Here is a 26,748-nt window from a genome sequence, read left to right on the forward strand (position 1 = left end):
ACAGAACGAGTAAAGAGACTTGCCGGTAACGAGATTGAACAAGGTATCGGGATACCGACGATCGAATCTCGGGCAAGTACTATACCGCTATACAAAGGGAATTGTATACAGGATCGATTGAGTCCTTGACATCGTGGTTCATCCGATGAGATCATCGTGGAACATGTGGGAGCCAACATGGGTATCCAGATCCCGCTGTTGGTTATTGACCGGAGAACGTCTCGGTCATGTCTACATGTCTCCCGAACCCGTAGGGTCTACACACTTAAGGTTCGATGACGCTAGGGTTATAAAGGAAGTTTCTATGTGGTTACCGAATGTTGTTCGGAGTCCCGGATGAGATCCCGGACGTCACGAGGAGTTTCAGAATGGTTCGGAGGTAAAGATTTATATATGGGAAGTCCTGTTTTGGTCACCGGAAAAGTTTCGGGTTTTATCGGTAACGTACCGGGACCACCGGGAGGGTCCCGGGGGTCCACCAAGTGGGGCCATCGGCCCCGGAGGGCTGCATGGGACAAGTGTGGGAGGGGACCAGCCCCAGGTGGGCTGGTGCGCCCCTCCCACAAGGGCCCAAGGCGCCTAGGGTTGGGGGAGGGGGCGCACCCACCTAACTTGGGGGGGGGGGCAAGTTTCCCCTCTTCCCCCCCTTGGCGCCACCCTAGATGGGATTGGGGGCAGCCGCACCCCTTGGGATGGAAACCCTAGAGGGGGCGCACCCCCCTCCCTCTCCCCTATATATAGTTGAGGTCTTGAGGGCTGCCAACACATGAGTTTCTCCCTCTATTGGCGCAGCCCTACCTCTCTTACTCCTCCTCTCCCGCGGTGCTTGGCGAAGCCCTGCTGGACTACCACGCTCCTCCATCACCACCACGCCGTTGTGCTGCTGCTGGACGGAGTCTTCCTCAACCTCTCCCTCTCTCCTTGCTGGATCAAGGCATGGGAGACGTCACCGGGCTGTACGTGTGTTGAACACGGAGGTGCCGTCCGTTCGGCACTAGGATCTCCGGTGATTTGGATCACGACGAGTACGACTCCTTCAACCCCGTTCTCTTGAACGCTTCCGCTTAGCAATCTACAAGGGTATGTAGATGCACTCTCCTTCCCCTCGTTGCTGGTTTCTCCATAGATAGATCTTGGTGGCATGTAGGAAAATTTTGAATTTCTGCTACGTTCCCCAACAACTCTGTGTAACCCTAGCCCTCTCCGGTGTCTATATAAACCGGATGGCTTTAGTCCATAGGTCGAACAACAATCATACCATAGGCTAGCTTCTAGGGTTTAGCCTCCTTGATCTCGTGGTAGATCTACTCTTGTAACCCACATCATCAATATTAATCAAGCAGGACATAGGGTTTTACCTCCATCAAGAGGGCCCGAACCTGGGTAAAAACATCGTGTCCCTCGTCTCATGTTACCATCCGCCTAGACGCACAGTTCGGGACCCCCTACCCGAGATCCGCCGGTTTTGACCCCGACATTGGTGCTTTCATTGAGAGTTCCTCTGTGTCGTCACCGATAGGCTCGATGGCTTCTTCGATCATCAACGATGATGCAGTCGAGGGTGAGACCTTCCTCCCTGGACAGATCTTCGTATTCGGTGGCTTCGCACTACGGGCCAATTCGCTTGGCCAGCTGGAGCAGATCGAAGGCTACACCCCTGGCCGTCAGGTCAGATTTGGAAGTTTGAACTTCACAGCTGACATCCGCGGGGACTTGATCCTCGACGGATTTGAGCCAAAGCCGAGCGTGCCGTACTGTCACGATGGGCATGATTTAGCTCTGTAGCCGGACAATACCCTGGAGGCCGCACTCGAACCAGCTCCAATCTTCGACTCGGAGCCGGCTGCGCAGACCAAGGATGGATGGCTAGACACCGCCTCGGGGGCTGCAACCTCTACGGCGATAGAGCCGAACACCTATCTTGTCCCCCATGAAGCTCGTGACTCCGAGGTGCCGGACTCCGGACCTCCCGCGCCCCTCCAGTCGAATCCGATTGGGCGCCGATCATGGAGTTCACCGCGGCGGACATCTTTCAACGCTCACCTTTTGGCGACATCTTGAGTTCGCTAAAGTACCTCTCGTTATCAGGAGAGGTCTGGCCGGACTGCGGCCAGGACGGTTGGGATGCGGACGACGAAGAAATTCAGAGCCCACCCACCACCCACTTGGTAGCCACTGTCGACGATCTAACTGACATGCTAGATTACGACTCTGAGGACATCGACGGTATGGACGATGATGCCGGAGACGACCAAGAACCAGCGCCCATCGGGCACTGGAAAGCCACCTCTTCATACGACATAGACATGGTGGATATCCCAAAGGATGGGAACCGCGAAGGAATAGCGGATGATGACCCCTCCAAGAAACAGCCCAAGCGCCGGCGTCAGCGGCGCCGCTCTAAATCCCGCCATAGCAAGAATGAGGATTCCGGCACCGAAGACAATAATACACCAGATAGCGCCGAAGACAACCCACTCCAGCAAGATCCAGCACAGGAGGAGGGGGACGCCAGCCCTCATGAGAGAGCGACCGAAGAAGAGGTAGAGGACTATATGCCTCCCTCCGGAGACGAGGCAAGCCTCGACGACGACGAATTCGTCATGCCTGAGGATCCTGTCGAACAGGAGCGTTTCAAACGCAGGCTTATGGCCACGGCAAACAGCCTCAAGAAAAAGCAGCAGCAGCTTAGAGCTGATCAAGATCTGCTAGCCGATAGATGGACCGAAGTCCTCGCGGCCGAAGAGCATGAACTCGAACGCCCCTCCAAAAGCTACCCCAAACGTAAGCTGCTCCCCCGTTTAGAGGTGGAGGCATATGATCCTGCTTCACCAGGAGACAATACGGCTGATCGACCACCCCGTGGTCGCGACAGAGAGGCCTCAAGGCCCTTCACTAGACTCGTACCCCGGCATCGCTCGAAAAGCACAAGGCCACAGGGGAACACTCCGGACCTGCGAGACATATTGGAGGATAAGGCAAGACAATCAAGATTGATCTATGGATCACGTGGGCGCCCCATGATACGTGACAATCACCGTCACCCCGGACACAGTAAGTCCGGCCGGGCCAAACACAACAGACAAAGCTCTTTTGGGCTCCGTCGTGATATCGCCCAGTACAGAGGCGCCGCACACCCACTGTGCTTCACAGATGAGGTAATGGATCATCAAATCCCAGAAGGGTTTAAACCCGTCAATATTGAATATTATGATGGCACAACAGACCCCGCGGTCTGGATCGAGGACTATCTCCTCCACATCCACATGGCCCGCGGAGACGATCTCCACGCCATCAAATATCTCCTACTCAAACTTAAAGGACCAGCCCGGCACTGGCTTAACAGCTTGCCAGCAGAGTCAATCGGGAGTTGGGAGGACCTGGAAGCCGCATTCCTCGATAACTTCCAAGGCACGTACGTGCGACCACCAGATGCAGATGACCTAAGCCACATAATTTAGCAGCCAGACGAATCGGCCAGACAATTCTGGACACGGCTCTTAACCAAGAAAAACCAAATCGTCGACTGTCCGGATGCCGAGGCCCTCACGGCCTTCAAGCATAACATCCACGATGAGTGGCTTGCCCGGCACCTGGGACAGGAAAAGCCGAAATCCATGGCAGCCCTTACATCACTCATGACCCGCTTCAGTGCGGGTGAGGACAGCTGGCTAGCACGCATCAACAACCTCAACAAAAATTCTGGCAGTCCGGATATCAAGGACCGTAGTGGCAGGTCGCGTCACAACAAAAACAAACACCGCATTAACGGCGATAACAGTGAGGATACGACAGTCAATGCCAGATTCAGAGGCTCTAAACCCGGTCAACGGAAAAAGGCATTCAAAAGAACAACTCAGGGTCCGTCCAATTTGGACTGAGTTCTCGACCGCTTGTGCCACATACATGGCACCCTTGAAAAGCCAGCTAACCACACCAATAGGGACTGTTGGGTGTTCAAGCAGGCAGACAAGTTAATTGCCGAAAACAACGACAAGGGGCTACATAGCGACGACGAGGAAGAGACCCGACCACCGAACAATAGAGGACAGAAGGGTTTCCCCCCACAGGTGTGGACGGTGAACATGATATATGCCACGCACATACCCAAAAGGGAGCGGAAGCGTGCACTCAGGGATGTATACGCGATGGAGCCAGTTGCCCCGAAGTTCAATCCATGGTCCTCTTGCCCGATCACCTTTGACCGAAGGGACCACCCCACCAGCATTCGCCATGGCGGGTTCGCCGCATTGGTTCTAGACCCAATCGTCGATGGATTTCATCTCACCAGAGTCCTGATGGACGGTGGCAGCAGCCTAAACCTGCTTTATCAGGACACGGTGCACAAAATGGGCATAGACCCCTCAAGGATTAAACCTACCAAGACGACCTTTAAAGGCGTCATACCAGGTGTAGAAGCCAATTGTACAGGCTCAGTTACACTGGAAGTGGTCTTCGGATCCCCGGATAACTTCCGAAGCGAGGAGTTAATCTTCAACACAGTCCCGTTCCGTAGCGGCTATCATGCCTTGCTCGGACGTACCGCGTTGGCAAAGTTCAACGCGGTGCCGCACTACGCATACCTCAAGCTCAAGATGCCAGGCCCTAGACGAGTCATCACGGTCAACGGAAACACTGAACGCTCCCTCCGAACGGAGGAACATACAGCGGCTCTCGCGGCAGAAGTACAAAGCAACCTTTTAAGGCAATTCTCGAGTTCGGCTGCCAAGCGGCCGGACACAGCTAAGCGTGCTCGGAGTAACCTACAACACGACCACCTGGCACGTTCCGAGCACGCGTAGCAGTGCGGCCCCAACCCCAGCCCCTGTAAAACATTAAGATAGACCCTTCGCGTACTCCATTACGCTCTGAAGATACCATGGGCATGGGCCAAGGGGCTCGACCATGATAAGCCCAAACTGCGGCTCAACCGCACCAGGGGCTCTTAAGTGTGTCGTTTCTTTTTCTTTTCCTTTTATTTTTTACCTACAGGACTCCGTTCGTCAGAGGCCCTGTCCGGCAGCAGACATGCCGAACCCATGATACAACAGCCAGGGAAGGAGAAAGGCTACAATGAAAATCCAAGTGGTCTCCATTATGAGCATTAAATCTGTTTTATGCATTATTCTGTAGCCTACCCCTGGAGGGGGACATGTTAAACAGTCCCATCCCTTGCTTACCGCACCACTTGTATCGTCCTGCACTTACAGCAGTTTTTATTTGAATAAAGCAATGCAACACATTTTTGCTTCCAATTGCATTTCTTTCTTACACATATGTTCATCTATGACATGTTGCATCCGTACGTTTTGGTACGGCTAAATACACCAGGGGCTTATGTTTCTCGTGTTATGGTGTGATAAGTCCGAACACTTTCACAAGTGCGGCACCCCGAACTTATAGCATTATATGCATCGGCTCCGAATCATGTTCTTGGGTCAATAGTTGGGTTTGCCCGGCTCCCATGTTTTGGTACCTTACGTTCCGTTTTATCGGCTAAGGTAGCACTGGGAGAACCACTGCGATTGCGCCCCAGTTGAGCTGGGTTAACGCCTCAGTGGAGAAAGCTAAAACTGTCCATCATGATGAGGCGAGAGCTGGTCGCTGTTCGAGAGGTTCTTTGCGAGTCCCTAAAGACTTATGCCGCTTCGAGCGAGGAGCCGGATTTTGTCCGGCCAAGGCGTGGATAGCGCCCCAAATTCGGCCTTCCGAAAACCAGGGGCTTCGCTGAAATTTAAAATTATAGAATTCTATGGCTAAGTGAGAGTGTTCAAGCATTATAAGTCCGGTTGCCTTGTTCGTTGTGTTGAGCGCCTCCCTCAATGGACCCAAATATGGGAACAAGAGTGCCCAAATTTATCCCGAACACCCCATCACTCGTGGCATGGGGGCCGAAGCCGACGACTTGCCATCTCTCAGATTTGATAAACAGCCGCACAAAAGGTAATATTTTAAATTAACAAGTGTTGCTTCGCGCATATGAACTTAGTTTTCAGCGCACAGGATAACAAAACGTGAGTCTACTCAAAAACTTCTTCTTTGGAGCACTCACCCGCAATAATGCGGGCGCCCTTCAGCACACTCCTATAATACATCTCGGGCGTGCGATGCTCCTTGCCCTCTGGTGGGGGGTCCGTCACAAGCTTCTGGGCATCCATCTTGCCCCAGTGCACCTTTGCGTGGGCAAGGGCCCGACGCGCACCCTTGATACAGGCGGAATGCTTGATAACTTCAACCCACGGGCACGCGTCCACCAGCCGCCGCACCAGACCGAAGTAGCTCCCAGGCATAGCCTCCTTAGGCCACAACCGAACTATGAGGCCCTTCATGGCCTGTTCGGCCGCCTTGTGGAGCTCGACCAGCTGCTTCAGCTGGTCGCTAAGGGGCACCGGATGTCCGGCCTCAGCATACTGAGACCAGAAGACCTTCTCCGTTGAGCTCCCCTCCTTGGCCCGGTAGAATGCGACAGCATCGGACACGCTGCGGGGAAGATCTGCGAACGCTCCTGGAGAGCTCCGAATTCGGGTAAGCGACAGGTAATTAACACTCACATGCTTACTTTGCATGAAAAATGCCTTACCCGCTGCTATTTTCTTCACCGCCTCTATCTCCTGGAGGGCCTTGTAGGCTTCGGCCTTAGCGGCTTTGGCACTCTCAAGAGCCGTTGCAAGCTCAGACTCTCGAGTCTTCGAGTCACGCTCCAGGCTCTCATGTTTCCTCACGAGATCCTGGAGCTCTTGCTGTACCTCCGCCACCCGCGCCTCCTGTTTCTCTCGCTCGGTGCGCTCCGCAGCCGCATTGCATTCGGCCGTGGCCACCGCCTCCTTCAGGGTCGCCACCTCGTTAGTGGCCCCTGCAATACCCCAGTTATCCTTGTCATTTTTCTTGCAACCAAATCCTTTTCTGTAAGGTACAATTTTCATAAGGTATTACTCACCTTCTTTTTCCTCGAGCTGCTTCTTGGCATGGCCGAGCTCGTTCTCGGACCGCTCGAGGTTTTCCTTCAAAGTATTGACCTCCGCAGTCAGTGCGGCAGAGGTCAGCAGCACAGCCTGCAATCCCATATTGACATATTTTCATGACTCCTGCGTTTATCTTTCTAAAGATCCTTAGTCCGGCTTTTCTTTCCGAACACCGAACCGAGCATCAGGGGTTACTGTCTATGCGGTACCATTTTACATATATTTAAATTCTTACCTCAAAGCCTGTTAGAAGGCTGCTGCAGGCTTCGGCCAGCCCGCTCTTGGCGAGCCAAACCTTCTGAATCACCGCACTCATAACAGTGCGATGTTCCTCTTCGATGGAGGCGCCGTTGAGCGCCTCCAGCAAATTATCCGGCACCTCCGGTTGGACGGAGGCAGCCGGCGTCGCGGTCTTGCCCTTCTTATGAAGGGGTCGCCCGCTGGACTCCGGAGCCAATATGGATTCCGGGGCTGAGTCCGGTGCAAAGTCCTGGAGGTTGTCCTGCGACACCTCCGGGGCCCTCTCCTCCTGGTGGGTCCCTTCCTGGGATCCCACCTCAGCATTGTCCGCATCACGGGGGGTGGAGGCAGTCGGAAGAGAATCCATATCCGACGCCCCTAAGGACCCGCTCGACGAAGTGGGGAGATCATCCTTAGGCGGACTGCAGGGTTGTATGCGGCATTAGAACGACATAATGTGGCGGAAAACGAAAACCTTGAAGTTATTCGGGAGTCCGGATACTTACGATCTCGCCAGAGGCTTGGCCCTTGGAGGCCAGTCCTCGTCGTCGTCACTAGCATTGGCGGAACAGTACGGGGGAAGAGTTTTTCCCCTCTTGGACCCTTCGGCCTCCCTTGTTTGGGAGGCCTTCCTTTTCTTCCCTCCCCCCGCTGGGGGAGAGGCTTTCTTCTTATCCTCCTCGCCTTGGTGGGAGGAGTCGGCCTCGGATTCATCGTCCGATAGCACCTGAAAATGGGAACTCTTCCGAGTCCCCGTGGCCTTCTTCTTGGCCTTCTTCTCCGGCACCACGTGGGGTGCCGGAGCCAGCAGCCCCATTAGGCGGGCGTCAGCTGGGTCCTCTGGCAATGGGGCCGGACAGATAGCCTGTGCGGCCTTCTTCAGCCAGTCCTGTCAAAGGAAAGGGAGTTTAGATCCCGCATAGAGTCAAACTATGAATAACAAGCGTCCCGTAAAGGACAATATCACTTACCTTGTCAGCTGGACGCTGCGAGCTGAATCCGCGATCTTCGGTAGCGGATGCGGGAGCCTCGGCGCCCTTGAACAGCACCTTCCAGACCTCTTCGTACATAGTGTCGAAGAGCCCATTCAAAGTCTGGTGATGCGCCGGATCGAACTCCCACATATTGAAGCCCCGTCGTTGGCACGGGAGAATCTGGCGGATGAGCATGACCTGGACTACGTTGACAAGCTTGAGCTTCTTGTCCACCAGCTTTTGGACGCAGGCTTGGAGTCCGGTCAGCTCCTACAAATCGCCCCAAATCCGGCCGCTCTCTTTCCAGGAGGTGAGCCGTGTGGGGATCCCGGATCTGAATTCGGGGGCCGCTGCCCATTCGGGATCACGCGGCTCGGTGATGTAGAGCCACCCCATTGCCACCCCTTGATGGTTTCCACAAAGGTGCCCTCCAGCCACGTAACATGGGACATCCTGCCCACCATGGCGCCTCTGCACTCCGCTTGGCTGCCCTTCACAACCTTCGGCTTGACACTGAAGGTCTTGAGCCACAAGCCGAAGTGAGGCTGGATGCAGAGGAAGGCCTCGCACACGACGATAAACGTCGAGATGTTGAGAATAAAATTTGGGGCCAGATCATGGAAATCTAGGCCGTAGTAGAACATGAGCCCCCGGACAAAGGGATGAAGTGGGAAGCCCAGTCCGCGGAGGAAATGGGGAAGGAATACTACCCTCTCATGGGGCTTGGGGGTGGGGATGAGCTCTCCCTCGTCGGGGAGCCAATGCGCGATGTCGCTGGACAAGTATCCGGCGCTCTGGATATGCCCCTCCGTGACGGAGGAGGCCATCCATTTGCCTCCCGCTCCAGACATATTTGTAGAAGGTTGAGGTGAGATGTGCGGGCTTGGGCGCTAGAGGTCGAGTTCGCAGAGATGGATAAGCCAAGGAGGAAGAAGGCGCAGGTAAAAAGGTTGGATCTTTATTCCCTTATATGGGCGGACAGAAACACGCGTCCCCACCGGCCTGGTAAAACTCGCTTATCTCCCAAGCGTCACAATCAATGGCGCGGTTGGGTTACCCATGTCCGTATTGATGGGAATCCCGGAATAAGGGGAACACTATCTCTGCTTCGACAAGACGTGCCAAGGAAACCGCCTCGCTAAACGCGCTGAGGTGGAACAATAAAAACAATTCGAGTAAAGGCTTGGAAGTGGTATGACGTCACGCCGCAGAATACGTCAGCAGATTGATCTTGTGTAATATTATTCTCTCTACGGTGGTATGTGGAATTTATTTTTTGCAGAGCCGGACACTATCCTGGTGTTCACAATCTTCTATAAATTATTCGGAGGAGGAACCCGTCTTGCAATGCCGAAGACAATATGCGCGCCAGACTCGTCGTCATTGAAGCCTGGTTCAGGGGCTACTGAGGGAGTCCCGGACTAGGGGGTGTCCGGATAGCCGAACTACAATCATCGGCCGGACTCCAAGACAATGAAGATACAAGATTGAAGACTTCGTCCCATGTCCGGATGGGACTTTCCCTGGCGTGGAAGGCAAGCTTGGCGATACGGATATGTAGATCTCCTACCATTGTAACCAACTCTGTGTAACCCTAGCCCTCTCCGGTGTCTATATAAACCGGATGGCTTTAGTCCATAGGACGAACAACAATCATACCATAGGCTAGCTTCTAGGGTTTAGCCTCCTTGATCTAGTGGTAGATCTACTCTTGTAACCCACATCATCAATATTAATCAAGCAGGACGTAGGGTTTTACCTCCATCAAGAGGGACCGAACCTGGGTAAAAACATCGTGTCCCTCGTCTCCTGTTACCATCCGCCTAGACGCACAGTTCAGGACCCCCTACCCGAGATCCGCTGGTTTTGACACCAACAGTCCCCCTATGAAGAAAATCTGGGTTCCCAAAAGGTACCTTGAAAATCTTCAGGTGAATGTCATCATGCCACCACCTATGAAGAATAGGAACCCCAGATCAAATTCTTCATATGGACCAAATTATTCACATGGATCAAAATCCTCATATGAACATCATCGTGCTAACACTTCTGTTTCGTAGGGAAAGTCTAAAGGCCATGAATATGTGCATTATTCTTCAAACCATTATGTTCGTAAGTCCTCGAAGAATTTCTTTACTTATTAATATGCTTATCCTAACCACTCTTCTATGAAACGAAGTGCACTGGCTTCAATGCCATCTTTTTCGTATGGAGCTCGCGGAATGATGAATTCTTTGCCACCCCTCTAGATGTGGGTGGTGAAGAAAAAGAACTAATCTCTTATGCAGGGTCAGGTCTCTAGACGAACTTGATCGTATGAAGAATTTTCTAGAGACCTGAATGTGCTTGAATGGACGCAAGCTAATCATGAAGAAATGAATCACTCATTTCTCATGTCCTCATATTACTATATCTATTACTGTTGATGAAATTGATATCATATTCTTCACTAATGAAGTGTATGGGTTCGTAAGTTGCACTAATTCATCTGCAGGATGAACAACCTAAAGCTACTGAGTGGGTCTTCGACAGTGGATGTACAAACCACATGACCTGTGATATGAACTTGTTGATGGACACTGATTTGTCACCATCTCATCTGAAGCACATCACCTACACTAACAAAGGCAAAAGCAAGGTATTGGGTCTAGGTAAGGTTGCGATCTCAAAGGATAAACACATGTACAAAGTCATGCTTGTCGAGTCCTTCGGATTCAACCTCATGTCTGTCTCAATGCTTTGTGATCTTGATATGGTTGTCGTCTTTGGCAAATATCGTTGCATTGTGTTGATGGAATCTGACAATTCCAAAGTCTTCGAAGGCTTTAGGAAAGGAGATTTGTATATTGTTGATTTCTCTGCAGGACCATAGCCTGCCACATGTCTACTTGCAAAAGATTCAGAATACTGGCTATGGCATCAACGACTTGGTCATGCTGGGATGAGGAATTTGCATACACTCGTGAAGAAGAAGCATGTCATTGGCATCGAGGGTGTCAAATTCCTCAAAGATCATCTTTGTGGGGCTTGTGAGGCTGGAAAGATCACCAAAGCCAAGCATCCCTCAAAGACTATCATGACCACTTCTCGTCCCTTTGAATTACTTCATATGGATCTCTTTGGCCCTACTCATTATGCCATGTTCTCTAGTTCTGCATCATTATATGGATTTTTCATAGTTGATGACTGATACGTCTCCAATGTATCTATAATTTTTGATTGTTCCATGATATTATATTACCCGATTTGGATGTTTATGGCCTTTACTTTACACAATTATATAATTTTTGTGACTAACCTACTAACCGGAGGCCCAACCCGTATTGCTGTTTTTTGCCTATTCAGTGTCTCGAAGAAAAGGAATATCAGATGGAGTCCAAACGGAATGAAACCTTCGGGAGCGATCTTTTTGGAACAAACGTGATCCAGAGGACTTGTAGTGGAAGTCAAGAAACAACCAAGGCAGCCACGAGGGTGCCCGGCGCGCCCCCTAGGGCTGGGCGCGCCCCCAACCTCGTGGTCCCCTCGGGCGTCCACCGACCTAATTCTTCCTCCTATATATACCCATGTACCCCGAAAACATCAGAAGCGACCACGAAAAACTATTTTCACCGCCGTAACCTTCTGTATCTGCGAGATCCCATCTTGGAGCCTTCGCCGGCGCTCCGCCGGAGGGGGAATCAATCACGGAGGGCCTCTACATCATCTCCAAGGCCTCTCCGATGAGTTGTGAGTAGTTTACCATAGACCTTCGGGTCCATAGTTATTAGCTAGATGGCTTCTTCTCTCTCTTTGAATCTCAATACAAAGTTCTCCTCGATCTTCTTGGAGATCTATTCGATGTAACTATTTTTGCAGTGTGTTTGTCGAGATCCGATGAATTGTGGGTTTATGATCAAGTTTATCTATGAGAAATATTTGAATCTCCTCTGAATTCTTTTATGTGTGATTAAGTTATCTTTGCAAGTCTCTTCGAATTATTAGTTTGGTTTGGCCTACTAGATTGATCTTTCTTGCAATGGGAGAAGTGCTTAGCTTTGGGTTCAATCTTGCGGTGTCCTTTCCCAGTGACAGCAGGGGCAGCAAGGCACGTATTGTATTGTTGCCATCGAGGATAAAAAGATGGGGTTTATATCATATTACATGAGTTTATCCCTCTACATCATGTCATCTGTCTTAATGCATTACTCCGTTCTTTATGAACTTAATACTCTAGATGCATGCTGGATAGCGGTCGATGTGTGGAGTAATAGTAGTAGATGCAGGAAGGAGTCGGTCTACTTGTCACAGACATGATGCCTATATACATGATCATGTCTAGATAATCTCATAATTATTCGCTTTTCTATCAATTGCTCGACAGTAATTTGTTCACCCACTGTAATACTTATGCTATCTTGAGAGAAGCCACTAGTGAAACCTATGGCCCCCGGGTCTATCTCTTATCATATACGTTTTCAATCTACTTTTATTTGCATCTTTACTTTTCCAATCTATATCATAAAATACCAAAAATATATTTATCTTATCATATTATCTCTATCAGGTCTTACTTTCGCCAATGGCCTTGAAGGGATTGACAACCCCTTTATTGCGTTAGTTGCGAGTTCTTGTTTGTTTGTGTAGGTGTGTGGGACTTTTGAGGAGCCTCCTACTAGATTGATACCTTGGTTCTCAAAAACCGAGGGAAATACTTATGCTACTCATGCTGCATCACCCTTTCCTCTTCAAGGAAAACCAACGCAAGCTCAAGACGTAGCAATGACTATTCTCGTTACACATGGGTGCATATCATCACTTACAGAAATGAAGTGCAGGAAGTCTTCAGACGATTTTCCTCAATAGCTTCTACTAACTTTGGTGTGAAGATCAAGCATAACAAGAGTGATAATGGAACTGAGTTCAAGAACACTGGTCTCGATGAATATCTTGATATACTTGGTATTGCTCACGAGTTATCTGCTCCTTATACTCCTCAGCAAAATGGCGTCGTGGAGCGTAAGAACAGAACTCTTGTTGAGATGGCTCACACCATGCTTGATGAATACAAGACACCTCAGCGCTTTTGGCCCGAAGCCATTGATACTGCGTGCCACATCATCAACAGGGTATATCTTCACAAATTCTTCAAAAAGACCTCATATGAACTCCTCACTGATAAGAAACCCAATGTAAGTTATTTCAAAGTCTTCGGTGCTAAATGTTGGATTAGAGATCCTCACCATCACTCTAAACTTGCACCGAAAGCACATGAGGGTTTTATGCTTGGTTACGGAAAGGACTCGCACACCTATAGAGTCTTCAACATCAATCATCACAAGATTGTTGAAACTGTAGATGTGCGGTTCAATGAAACTAATGGCTCGCAAAGAGAGCACCTACCTCCTGTGCTAGATGAAATGTCACCTGAGGAATCCATCAAGTTCAAAGCTACTGTGGATATTATTCCTACCGAAGAATCTGCTGAAGAAGTCATTTTGGATCGTGAAAAATCACACTGGTGCTGCTGAAGAAACTAGTCCTGAGGAAATTCCTGGGCCTAAGCAAAGTCGTCAACCCGCACATCCTCGCATTGCAAACGAAGTGCAGATCGAGAAGATCATTGATGACATCAACGCACTAGGTCCTCTCACGTGCTCAAAAGCTTCACACTTATCTAACTTTTGTGGGCATTTTGCATTTTTCTCTATCACAGAGCCCACTAAAGTTGATGAAGCATTCATGGAATCTGAGTGGATTCAAGCCATGCAAGATGAATTGCATCAATTCGTGGTCAACAATGTGTGGGAGCTTGTCAAGCGACCAGACCCATGCAAGCACAACATCATCGGTACCAAATGGATCTACGACAACAAACAAGATGAAAATGGCCTTGTGGTGAGGAATAAGGCTCGTCTTGTAGCTCAAGGTTACACACAGGTTGAAGGAATTGATTTCGATGATACTTTTGCACATGTTGCTAGACTCGAGGCTATTCGTATATTACTTGCTTACGCTAACCATCATAATATTATCTTACACCAAATGGATGTGAAAAGTACATTCCTCAATGGTAAGCTTGAGGAAGAAGTATATGTTTCTCAACCACCAGGTTTTGAGGATCCAAAATTTCCAGATCACGTCTACAGACTCAACAAGGCCCTCTATGGCTTCAAGCAAGCACCTCGGGCGTGGTATGACACACTGAAGGAATTCCTCATGAAGAAAGGCTTCAAACCCGGTTCACTTGACCCAACTCTTTTCACCAAAGCATATGATGATGAATTATTCGTGTGCCAAATATATGTTCAGGATATTATCTTTGGCTGTACTAACCAACGTTACAGTGACGAATTTGCCTATATGATGAGTGAAGAATATCAAATTTCTACGATGGGAGAATTTAAATTCTTCTTAGGTCTTCAAATTCGTCAACAATACAACGGCATATTCATATCTCAGGAGAAATACCTCAAGGATGTGTTGAGGAAATTCGGCATGCAAGATTGCAAAGGCATCAAAATCCCTATGCCCACAAATGGCCATATATGCACTGATGAAAATGGTAAAGACTTCGATCAAAAGGTATACCGCTCCATGATTGGCTCTTTATTGTACCTATGTGCATCTAGGCCGGATATTATGCTTAGTGTTTGCATGTGTGCCCGATTTCAAGCTTCACCGAAGGAATCACACCATAAGGCTGTGAGGCATATTCTTCGATATCTAGCTCACACACCAACACTTGGATTATGGTATCCCAAGGGCTATTCCTTTGATCTCATTGGATATTCTGACTCTGACTATGCTGGTGATCGGGTGGACCGCAAGTCAACATCAGGCACATGTCATTTCCTCGGACGATCCTTGGTATGTTGGTCCTCGAAGAAGCAGAACTGCATATCACTCGCTACTGTTGAAGAAGAGTACATTGCTGCTGGATCTTGTTGTGCTCAATTGCTATGGATGAAGCAAACCCTCAAGGACTATGGCATCAATGTGAAGAATGTGCCACTCTACTATGACAATGAGAGTGCCATATAGATTGCTCAGAACCCAGTTCAGCACTTGAAGACAAAGCACATCCAGATTCTTCATCATTTTCTTCGTGACCATGTGTTGAAGGGCGACATCTCCATCGACCACGCAAATACTAAAGACCAGTTGGCCGATATCTTCACAAAGCCCTTGGATGAGAAGAGATTTAGCAAGTTGCGGTGTGAGCTAAATATCTTAGAATCTTCGTATGTTCTTTGAAAAGGACACACATCCTAACGCTTATGCAAACTTGATGACTTAGATGTGCAACACACGAAGTAACATTTTTTTTCTTCAATCAATGAAGACTAACCCTCTAAGTGTGAAGAAATTAATGAAGAATTTGATTCTTAGAACCCTACGACAATTGTACGCCGTGTCTGAAATCATCATTCTTATATGGTGGGATACGCCACCAACCAAAGTTGAAATTCTTCAATTTGAGTTTTTCTTCATTCTTGAAATTCCTCAGTTTTTCAAATTCTTCAACTTTGCACTATGTTCACTCTTTCCGATGTTGTTCTTCATTGTCTATATATACATACTTGAGTTTTTATGTCCTCTAATCATTCACTTATTGCTAATTCTTCAAGTTGATTTTTCTGCTAAGTGAATGTGATCGGACCCTTTTCCCCTCTATGCTAAACTCAACCCAATCTGTTCACAAATTCTTCATGTGCGTTCTATTTGAAACCCGTTCAAAATCTTCACTGTGTCCTTGTCATCTGAAGAAATTGCGAACTAAACTTTAAATTATTCTTATCTGAATTTTCGGCTTTTGCCGCTCAAACTATTGCACATCCCATGATAAGAGTTATCTATTCACCCACAATCTTACACGATCTCCACCACACTATACGTGGGTGACATATGTCTCTAGGATGAGAAGGGTCAGGGACACATTCGTCCATTTTCCTCGGGCGAGCGGTTTTTCACTACGGCTATAAATACCCCTCACCCTCCTCAGACTGCATTTACCCCGCTTGATCTCACTCCCCTCGCTCGAGCTCTCAAGCCCTAGCGCCACCGCTACCTTCATCGTCGCTAGTGAGTAAGAGCTTCACTGCCTCGACCTCGTCACAGTCGTACTCGTGCCGGCTGCGGACATCTTCTCTCCGCCGCCACCGTAGCCGTCTTCCTCTGCCAAGTTAGGGCGTGGAAGATCTGGATAGACGAACTTCTAAATCCACACTCCTAGTTCGTCGTGTTCTTCATCAAGGGTAATTAAAAGTTACTTTTACTGCTTTTGTTACTACTGATGATTTTCATCAAATCTTCAAAAGGTGTTTATTCTTCAACTTCCACACTCTAAACACCTCACACAATCATCTGTTCTTGATATGTTTCTCTAAGTGACGTTTTTCCTCGAGATTCCTCAATTGTGTGAATCTCACAATCCACACAACTCTGGAACCTAAGTCAAAGAACACTTAGTGAAATTCTTCAAGACATATCTGGTCAATTTCCTCAAAGTTGTTCCGTTTTGCAAAACTTCTGAGAACACATATGACCTCTCCAAATTCTTCGCACCTATACTCTGTTCACAGGTATACATGTCTACTGCTGAATCTCTAGGTTCTCATCAACTTAACTCATTTGCAGCGTTCCTTGAAGAAAAGCTGCATACTTCCTCAAAGAACTCAATAGTTCAAATTCCTGAGCTGAAGAAAATGGCAGATGGTAAAAGACCTCAGACGGGAGGAAAGAAACTGGAAGTAAACACTGCTTTTGAGATCCCTGATGACATTTATGTAGGGTAGTGCACGCCTGATGAGGCAACTCACGGGAAGGAAACCAAGAATGAGCGCAAGGTGCGCATACAAAGATGGGCACGAGAATGGAGGGAATACAGATATGTAACTCCAAAGTACATGAAGAAATTCGCTCTTCACCCTCCTTGCCCAATACCTCCGTTGGCACCTGGCCAAAGAGTTGATCCCACAAGCCTCAAATGTGGTGAAGATTATGCTGCTGAATGGGCCAAGCGGCAAGCTACGTTGGCCAAGCAGGCCAAAGAAGCAGTGAAGAAATTCAATGAAGATTCTGCTGCTGCCGCTGATGAGTCTATCACAAGCAAGAAGGCTATACCAAAGAAGCCTGCTCGAAAACCAACTTCCTCAACAATGCCATCACGACCAAGCTCATCAGTGCCATCACGGCAAATTCCTCAAGCTGCACCAGTTCCTCAAGCTGCACCAGCTCCTCAGGTTGCAAAACCCTCAGCTCCTCCGGCAAAGTCCTCGGCACCTGTGCATCTCGCCACTTGCCAAAGGACCACGGGCATCTCAATTGCCTTAGGAGCTTCTGCAAGTCCTTCAGCTCCTCCTTCTTCAACCGGCCCCACTCTGCTGAAGACCAAGGCTCCTGCTGGACGAGGCACCAGACCAAGTCCTCACAAGAAGCATGTGGTCTTTCAAATTCCATCCGATTATGATGAAGCTGATGATGAAGAATTGGCCAATATCATCAAAGACAGACAGCAGCGGGCCGCTAGAGCCAAGGGAAGTGTTGTGCCCCTTCTATTGGATCCGAAGAAGATCTTGGATTTCATTGATCTCTGGCACAATGACCCGAACACTCCTTTGCCAGAGCTGGACTTCACTCCTAGACAAAGTCACATGTTGACGGCGTTCATCATTGAAGAAAAATGGAAATATGATCAAGCCAGGACTGCAAAGAAAGCCCAGTACAAGAAACAACACTTTCTGAAGGATAACGTTCTAAGGTTATCACATGAGCAACTCATCGCTATGCAATCTGAGATCAAGAAGCTCAGTGATGAATTTGATGCCTACAAGGCAGAATGGGTGGGAGCCAAAGTGAGATTCGTCAAAATGGCAAAGAAATTCACTTCCAATGTTGCTGATCCTGCGCACATTGAAGTTCCTCCGGCTGAAGCATCTGTACAGCCGACTCAAGAACATGCCAGCACCGCTGATGAAAATTAGGCTGCTGATGAAACTGCTAGCACCAGGGCTGATGAAGCAATTCTAGCCACTGAAGAAACTGCCAGGGCAACCACTAGTGTTGCGCCTGAAGAACAAGTCAGGCTAGCTGAAGCATCTGACGCTGCGCCTGAAGAAGCTGAACAGGACAACTGCATCAGTTGTGCCTGAAGAAATTGATCCAATTTCGTCTGCTCCTCCTGCAACAACGCCAACACCAAGTCAAGTTCTTCCTTCATCTTTAGAAGTGAAGAAAACAAAGGCTGCAGAGCGAGCTGCTCTGAAGAAAAGGAAAGCATCTGCTGCCTCAAAATCTTCTGCACTCAAGAAGGCGAAGATTTTGACAAACTCACTTGAGAATCCTATTAATGTTGTTCCTCTCTCAAGCATGCCATCAAAGGAACTTATTCCTTTTGGTGAAGACTATGAGATTCCAAGTGAATATGATGAAGAGAATCCCTCTGCTGCTTCGACAGAGCAGATGTATGAAGAAATTGAAGTGGACACTATCACTTCAACTCCCCTGGTATCATCTCCAATGCCTCAGTTCACAGTTGAAGAGGCAGGCGTTGAAGGAATGGAAGAAGATGAAGATGTGGACATTGGGAGCACCACACCTATGATGAACGATGACTTTTGGGACAGTTAGCATCCCAACTCTCCTCTGTTCACACCGCTTCAACAAATTCCTCAGTCCCCAGTACCTACTGAAGTTCAGATGGGCTCTGATGAAATTCATACTGCCCCTTCCATTCCTGAAGAAATTCCAGCCACTAGTGCTAATGATAAAGCTACTGAAGAAATGGAGACCTAGGCTGCAACTGAAGCAGAAGCTAAAATTCCTCAGCCTATGGCTCTAGAGATTGAGATTCCTGAGGTTGTGCTGCAACTGACTGATACTCCTCAGCCAAAGCCGAAGAATCCATTCTTGAAGACACCAAAATTCAAGGCTGATGACTTCTTCCATGAGCATGTGTTCTTCACCGACTACAATCCTTATGACTCTGCTCGTCTGAGAAGGAAGCGTTTCTGAACTGCCAGCCAAGCAAACTTTTATTCTTCACTGCTTTTCAATAAGGACAAAGTCTTCGATCATGCGCATATTCCTCATGTGGACATGGAATCACTGCCATGCTTCACACCAGTCCTCACTGTTCTTCATGACGCTGGCTTGCTCAACTTCTGCACAGACATATGTAATTGGAATGAAGAACTCATTCTTCAGTTCTATGTGACGTTGCACATCACCGACAACGCTGAAGATGTGAACTCTTGGGTGCTGGACTGGATGACAGAGAAGACTCACTTCAAAGCACCAACCTCTGAATTACTTCATGCCCAGCCTGTTAGTCCTCCCCTTGAAGGTGCGCGTCTTATCTATCATGAAACTGAACTATCTGATCACTTCATGCAAGTTTTGATGAAGCCACCGTACCCTGGTCAAGCCTCAAGGACAAAATTCCTTGTGAAGGAATTATTGTATGTGCCTCGTACTATCTACCGCATTCTGACCAAGACACTGAGTCCTATCAAAGGACACTGTAGGATCGAAAGTATGTCTAGAGGGGGGGGGGTGATTAGACTAATTGACTAAATAAACGCTTATCCTTTTCCCAATTTTAGTTCTTGGCCGATTTTAACAAAGATAGACAAATCAAGCAATCTTAACACAATTCAAGCAAGCATGCAAAGAGTATATGAGCAGCGGAAAGTAAAGCATGCAACTTGCAAGAATGTAAAGGGAAGGGTTTGGAGAGTGCAAACGCAATAGGAGACACGGATGTTTTTGTCGTGGTTCCGATAGGTGGTGCTATCGTACATCCACGTTGATGGAGACTTCAACCCACGTAGGGTAACGGCTGCGCGAGTCCACGGAGGGCTCCACCCAAGAAGGGTCCATGAAGAAGAAACCTTGTCTATCCCACCATGGCCGTCGCCCACGAAGGACTTGCCTCACTAGCGGTAGATCTTCACGAAGTAGGCGATCTTCTTGCCCGTACAAACTCCTTGGTTCAACTCCACAATCTTGTCGGAGGCTCCCAAGTGACACCTAGCCAATCTAGGAGACACCACTCTCCAAGAAGTAACAAATGATCTGTTGATGATGAACTCCTTGCTCTTGTGCTTCAAATAATAGTCTCCACAACACTCAACTCTCTCTCATAGGATTAGGATTTGGTGAAAGAAAGTTTGAGTGGAAAGCAACTTGGGTAAGGCTAGAGATCAAGATTCATATGGTAGGAATGGAATATCTTGGTCTCAACACATGAGTAGGTGGTTCTCTCTCAGAAAATGTAAGTTGGAAGTGTAGGTTTGTTCTGATGGCTCTCTCCATGAATGAAGAGGAGGTGGAGGGGTATCTATAGCCTCCACACAAATTCTAACCGTTACACACAACTTACCAATCTCGGTGGGACCGAATTGAGAAACTCGGTCAGACCGATTCAGTAAATCTAGTGACCGTTAGGATTTTCGGTGGGACCGACATGCAACTCAGTAGGACCGATATGGTTAGGGTTAGGGCATAACGTAATCTCGGTGAGACCGATTACACAAACTCGGTGAGACCGATTTTGGTAATAAGCTAACCAGAGAGTTGGTCAGGTAAACTCGGTGTGACCGATTCGCTCATCTCGGTTGGACCGAAACGTTATGAAAGGGAAACAGAGAGTTTACATTGCAATCTTGGTGGGACAGATGGCTCATCTCGTGGGACCGAAACGTAACGAAGGGGAACACAGAGATTACATCCCATCTCGTTGAGACTGAGATCCCTATCGGTGAGACCGATTTGCCTAGGGTTTGTGGCAGTGGCTATGACATCTGAACTCGGTGGCGCCGGATAGAAAGAATCGGTGGGGCCGAGTTTGACTTTTGGTTTAGGTCATATGTGGATGTGATAAAGTAGTTGAGGGCTTTTGAGCATATCACGAAGCACTTTGAGCAAGAACCTCATTAAGCAACACCTCATCCCTCCTTAATAGTATTGGTTTTTCCTATAGACTCAATGTGATCTTGGATCACTAAAATATAAAATGTAGAGTCTTGAGCTTGGAGCTTTAGCCAATCCTTTTGTCCTTAGCATTTTGAGGGGTCCACTTTTCTCATCCATGCCATGCCAATCATTGAGCTTTCCTAAAATATTTATCTTGGAATAGTATTAGCTCAATGAGCTATTTGTTGTTAGGAATTACCAAAACCACCTAGGGATAGTTGCACTTTCAATCTCCCCCTTTTTGGTAATTGATGACAACATATAGATCAAAGCTTCGACAAATGATAATAAGATTGAAAACATTGTCGCTTTGAGAAGCATGTGAAAAACAAGAGCTCCCCCTAAATTTGTGCATAGCTTGAGATTTGCTTTGAACTGCAAATGCACAATGAATTAGGATCATGGGTTATTCTTCCATGTCACATACATCTTGGTGGAGCACTCAAAATGATAATAATTAAATACATGCAGTCATCACCAAGTAAAGTGAATGATCATGTAGAGATAAAAGGATAATGTCATCCAACAAGCATTAAGGTAGCACTATATATGATCAAACACACGATCATCCAAGTATCACACAAACACATAGAATGTATCTCAAACAAGCAAACAAATAAAGTTCAACCACCAAAACAAGAGAGAACAAAAGTAACACTCTCTCTCGAAGCCTATGATCTATACATTTTCTCCCCCTTTGGCAACAAGTTACCAAAAAGTTCATAAAAAATGCATAGTGCTAAATCGACTCTCAGGCTTGGTCTTGATGTGGTGGTGTAGAAATGGCTCCAAGGACAAAGGCATCAGTTGAGGATGATGGAGCTGGTGGAGTGGCTACTGGAGCTGGTGGCACTGAAGCTGTTGCTGGTGCTGACGAAGTTTCTCTGGTGTCTGTTACTGGCACTACAACTGATCTCAGACTTCTGGGCACTCTAGAAAATGCATCAGTGGTAGTCTTGCCCTTCCTCTCCTGCACTTCATCCTGAAGTTGCTCAACAACTGACTGTATCTCAGTGACCTTCATATCTAAGTCATAGAACTTCTGCTCCATGATCCTCTCCAAGCTCTCCTGGTTTTGTGTCAGGGTGGCCAACCCCTTCTCAATCCTCAGAGTGGAGGCAATCAAGTAGCCAAGCTGGTCTTGCTTGCTCTTCAGGAAGTACTAAGATGCCTCTTCAGCAGTTGGCATCTTTGCAGCCTTTTCATTCCTTGCCTTCTCCTTCTTTCCTTGTGCTTGCACAGAAGACGGTTCATTTTCATCCATCACTACAGTGTTGTCCTTAAAGTCTGGGTAGATAGGCATGTGATCCTTGTCCAAGAGATATGTGCCTGTGCCCATCTTGGAGTTGATGAGCTCCTGAATCTGTGGGGCATACCCACAACTTCTCTTCTGGTCAGCAGCAGTCCTCTTGATAGTCTCAACAATTAAGCTCATGACCTTGAACTTCTGAGGCACATCAAATATGTGAAGAAAATTAATTGCATGGCCTCTGATCATCTTGTGATCACCTGACTTTGGCAATAGAGTGTGCCTGAGGATCCAGTTGATTGTTGGCAAACCTGACAGAAGGTAATGTACTGATCCAAACTTGTGAGTCTCAACAACAGCATCTGGGATCTCTCTGTACATGTCACGCCCAATATGCGATACTATCCTAAAGAGACTCGAAGGTCCCACCAAGGATAGAACCGCATAGTGAAACGCTTTTGCAAGGTGGATATCATTACAACAACATTACAAAATAGATGGGGATGCATACAAAAGGCATACAATGCCACACGAATACAACATCACAATACATAAGAGCATCATCCGACTACAGATGAAACACAAACAGAAACTCAAACGACATCCACCCTGCTAGCCCAGGCTGCCGACCTGGAACCTATCCCCGTATCAAAGAAGAAGCAGAAGAAGAACTCCAAACAAGCAAACATCACTCTCGCGTCATGATCATCGCTTAACTTGTACCTGCAACTGTTGTTGTAGTAATCTGTGAGCCACGAGGACTCAGCAATCCCATTACCATGGGTATCAAGACTAGCAAAGCTTAAAGGGAAAGGAAGGGGTAAAGTGGTGAGGTTGCAGCAGTGACTAAGCATATATGGTGGCTAACATACGCAAATAAGAGCGAGAAGAGAGCAAGCGGAACGGTCGTGAAGCTAGCAATGATCAAGAAGTGATCCTGAACTCCTACTTACGTCAGACATAACCCAAAACCGTGTTCACTTCCCGGACTCCACCGAAAAGAGACCATCATGGCTACACACGCGGTTGATGCGTTTTAATTCGGATCTGGTGTCAAGTTATCTACAACCGGATGTTAACAAATTCCCATCTGCCCATAACCGCAGGCACGGCTTTCGAAAGTTTAAACCCTGTAGGGGTGTCCCAACTTAGCCCATGATAAGCTCTCGCGATCAACGAAGGATATACCTTCTCCCAGGAAGACCCGATCAGACTCGGAATCCCGGTTTACAAGACATTTCGACAATGGTAAAACAAAACCAGCAAAGCCTCCCGCTGTGCTAACAAATCCCGATAGGAGCTGCACATATCTCGTTCTCAGGGCACACCGGATGAGCCAGACGTCGGGTTGGCATAGACCCTGGTTGCCCAGGGGCGCCGGACATCGCTCGGTTTGGACCAGTACTTGGAGAAGCACTGGCCCGGGGGGGGGGGGTAAAAATAAAGATGACCCTCAGGATGCGTGACTCCCAAGGAAAAAAATGCTAGGTGAGGCAACTGGTAAAACCAAGGTTGGGCCTTGCTGGAGGAGTTTTATTCAAAGCGAACTGTCAAGGGGGTCCCATAAATCACCCAACTGCGTAAGGAACACAAAATCCGAGAACATAACACCGGTATGACGGAAACTAGGGCGGCAAGAGTGGAACAAAACACCAGGCATAAGGCCGAGTCTTCCACCCTTTACCAAGTATATAGATGCATTAATTAAATAAGAGATATTGTGATATCCCAACATAATCCTGTCCACCATGGAGCAATCTTCAACTTCACCTGCAACTAGCAATGCTATAAGAGGGCTGAGCAAAAGCGGTAACATAGCCAAGCAATGGTTTGCTAGGAAGGGTGAAAAAGGTTAGAGGCTGACATGGCAATTTGGGAGGCTTGATAAACAGGTGATAGGTTGCGCAGCAAGGCGATAGAATGAAGCAACTAGCATAGCAATGATAGTAATGAGATCCAAGGTCACGGTCTTTTTTCCTGAAATCCTGCTAGGAAGAAGAACGAGTCCATGAAGAAGACGAATGGATGAAGCCGAACCAAGCGTAGACGAACGAATCCTCACGATCGCAACGAAACAGGAGCTATCGAGAAGAAGCACACAACAAGGTAAACACACCACACATGAACATGACATGATGCACAACAAGCACGATGAATGACAAATCTAGATGAGGCTACTCATGGCAAGAGATGATGCAAACAAGAGCAACACATCAAGGCAAGTTTAAATGAGGCCGGGAACAACATATAACAATTCCGGTAAGTCCTCATATGCAAGTTTCGAAATTGGTCCAGATCTGAATAAACCTTATGTTCAAGTTGTTAAACAGCAATTTAAGATGCACCAAGATGATCTACACGAGATTCTAGTCAAGTTACATATAAAGTTCATTTAATTCGGAGCTACGGCCTAGAAGGTATGAGCAAAACAAGTTAAACATGGCATTGATGCAAAATGCATACAAACATCAAGCAAACACTCTCAAAACATGGATTCAACATGATAATATGAAACTACATGCAAAATCAAGCAAGTTTCATATAGAGCACACTCAAAACGGAGCAATGGTTCCACACATACACTCTATACAAGTTATAACAACAAACTATCCAAAACAGCAACTAGGCATATTGCAAGCATCAAAACAACATGCTACAGGACCTCAACAAGAAAACAAAAGGCATGGGCATAATGTACAGGTAAAGCATAACAAAACATGAACCCTGAGCTATCTCCAGAAATCACAAGAACACGCTCAAACACACATGGCAAGATTGCAAATAATAACAATTCAGACTTTGCAGAAAATAACATCAGGTTGCAATGTTTACGGCTATCAAACAACATGTTACAGGAACTTAAAATGGCAAAAAAGGCATGGAATGAATCTACTAATTGCATAGAACAAAAGTCCCTTACTGACCATGAGCCAAAAAGGAACAGAAAATATGATGGCACCCATGTAAACATGGCAAGTTATATGACAGATTCCAACATGGCAGGAACAATGATAAGTAGGCATGTAGATGAGCTTGTACCACTCACCACAGAGCAATACATGACATGGAAAGGCAACCAACAGTAAGAAGACATGTTTGAGAAGCTAAGCATGGCAATAGAAAGTTCATAGGGTGCATGGAACACTAGCAACAATCATGGCAACAACTGAACTTAATGTTAACAGGCTGACAACAACATTATTTAGCAACCTTGGAGCAAGATTACAACAATCTACAACAAGTTATAAATGCAACCAAGGGCATGGATGGATAGAGCAAGACATGTATAACAAAACATCCTTAGTGAACATCTCCAGATTATGCATAGAATGACTTGTAGCAGCAGGTTTACATAGCATCACAAAATAACAGATTCAGCCTAGCAAAACAGCAACAGCATGTACACTACTTCACGAGCTCGATTCACTCACCACAAGTCATTGCATGACAAGATAAGCATAGCATCAACAATAAGACATGTTTATGAAACTAACCAAGGCAAGAACAAGTTCATAGCATGCAAGGATCAACTACAACAACCTTGGCAAAATTGAATAACATGTAAACAATCTGCGAGGAAACATTTTATAGCAAAAGTAGAGCAAGAAAATGACATGCTATACTACTCCATAATTGCAAACAGTGGCATGAATGGATAGATAATAACCATATGTTCAAAACATCCTTACTGAAGGATCTCAAAATATGTTCGGATCTCTCTGTAGTATCAAGTTTACATGGCATAAAAATAACAGCAGAACAGGGACTGAAATCAGCAACATCACGAAGCCTAGTTTGCATGCTTGTTCTAGTCACCACATTGATCACAAAAATACGTGGCATACACCACTGTAAAGAAGGCATGATGTAGCACAAAACACATGTAGACATCAACCTCATAGGATGCACACATCAAACATGGCAAAAATGACAAATGAGCATGTTATATCAGTTTCAGCAGATTAACATCATATAGCACTCTTGCAACGATGATTAGAGCATCTAGATGATCTCAAATGAACATGATGCAATGGAATGAAATGGAGAGCACATCATGACGAAGATTTTGACATATTACACGCATGAAACGGAGTAGTATGCAGCAAGTTATGATGCGATGAACATGGCATGATAATGTCAAAATAACAGGGACTTAGACGAAAATAACGGGGTCAACCTCAAATTTCCAGATCTAGGGTTCTTCGGCACGGGCTTCGAGGTTTGCCGGTCTTCTCGCCGGAGTTGAGGTGGAAGGCGGCCGGAGATGAGGGAGAGGGCACCGAAGAGGGTCGGGATGGACGGAGGGAGTCGGGGCCGACCGGATCCGGAGCGGAGCGGCGCGGTCGCCGGGGCGCATGGTGACCGG

This window comes from Triticum dicoccoides, chromosome 4B, assembly GCF_002162155.2.
Source record: "Triticum dicoccoides isolate Atlit2015 ecotype Zavitan chromosome 4B, WEW_v2.0, whole genome shotgun sequence".
NCBI classification, from domain to species: domain Eukaryota; kingdom Viridiplantae; phylum Streptophyta; class Magnoliopsida; order Poales; family Poaceae; genus Triticum; species Triticum dicoccoides.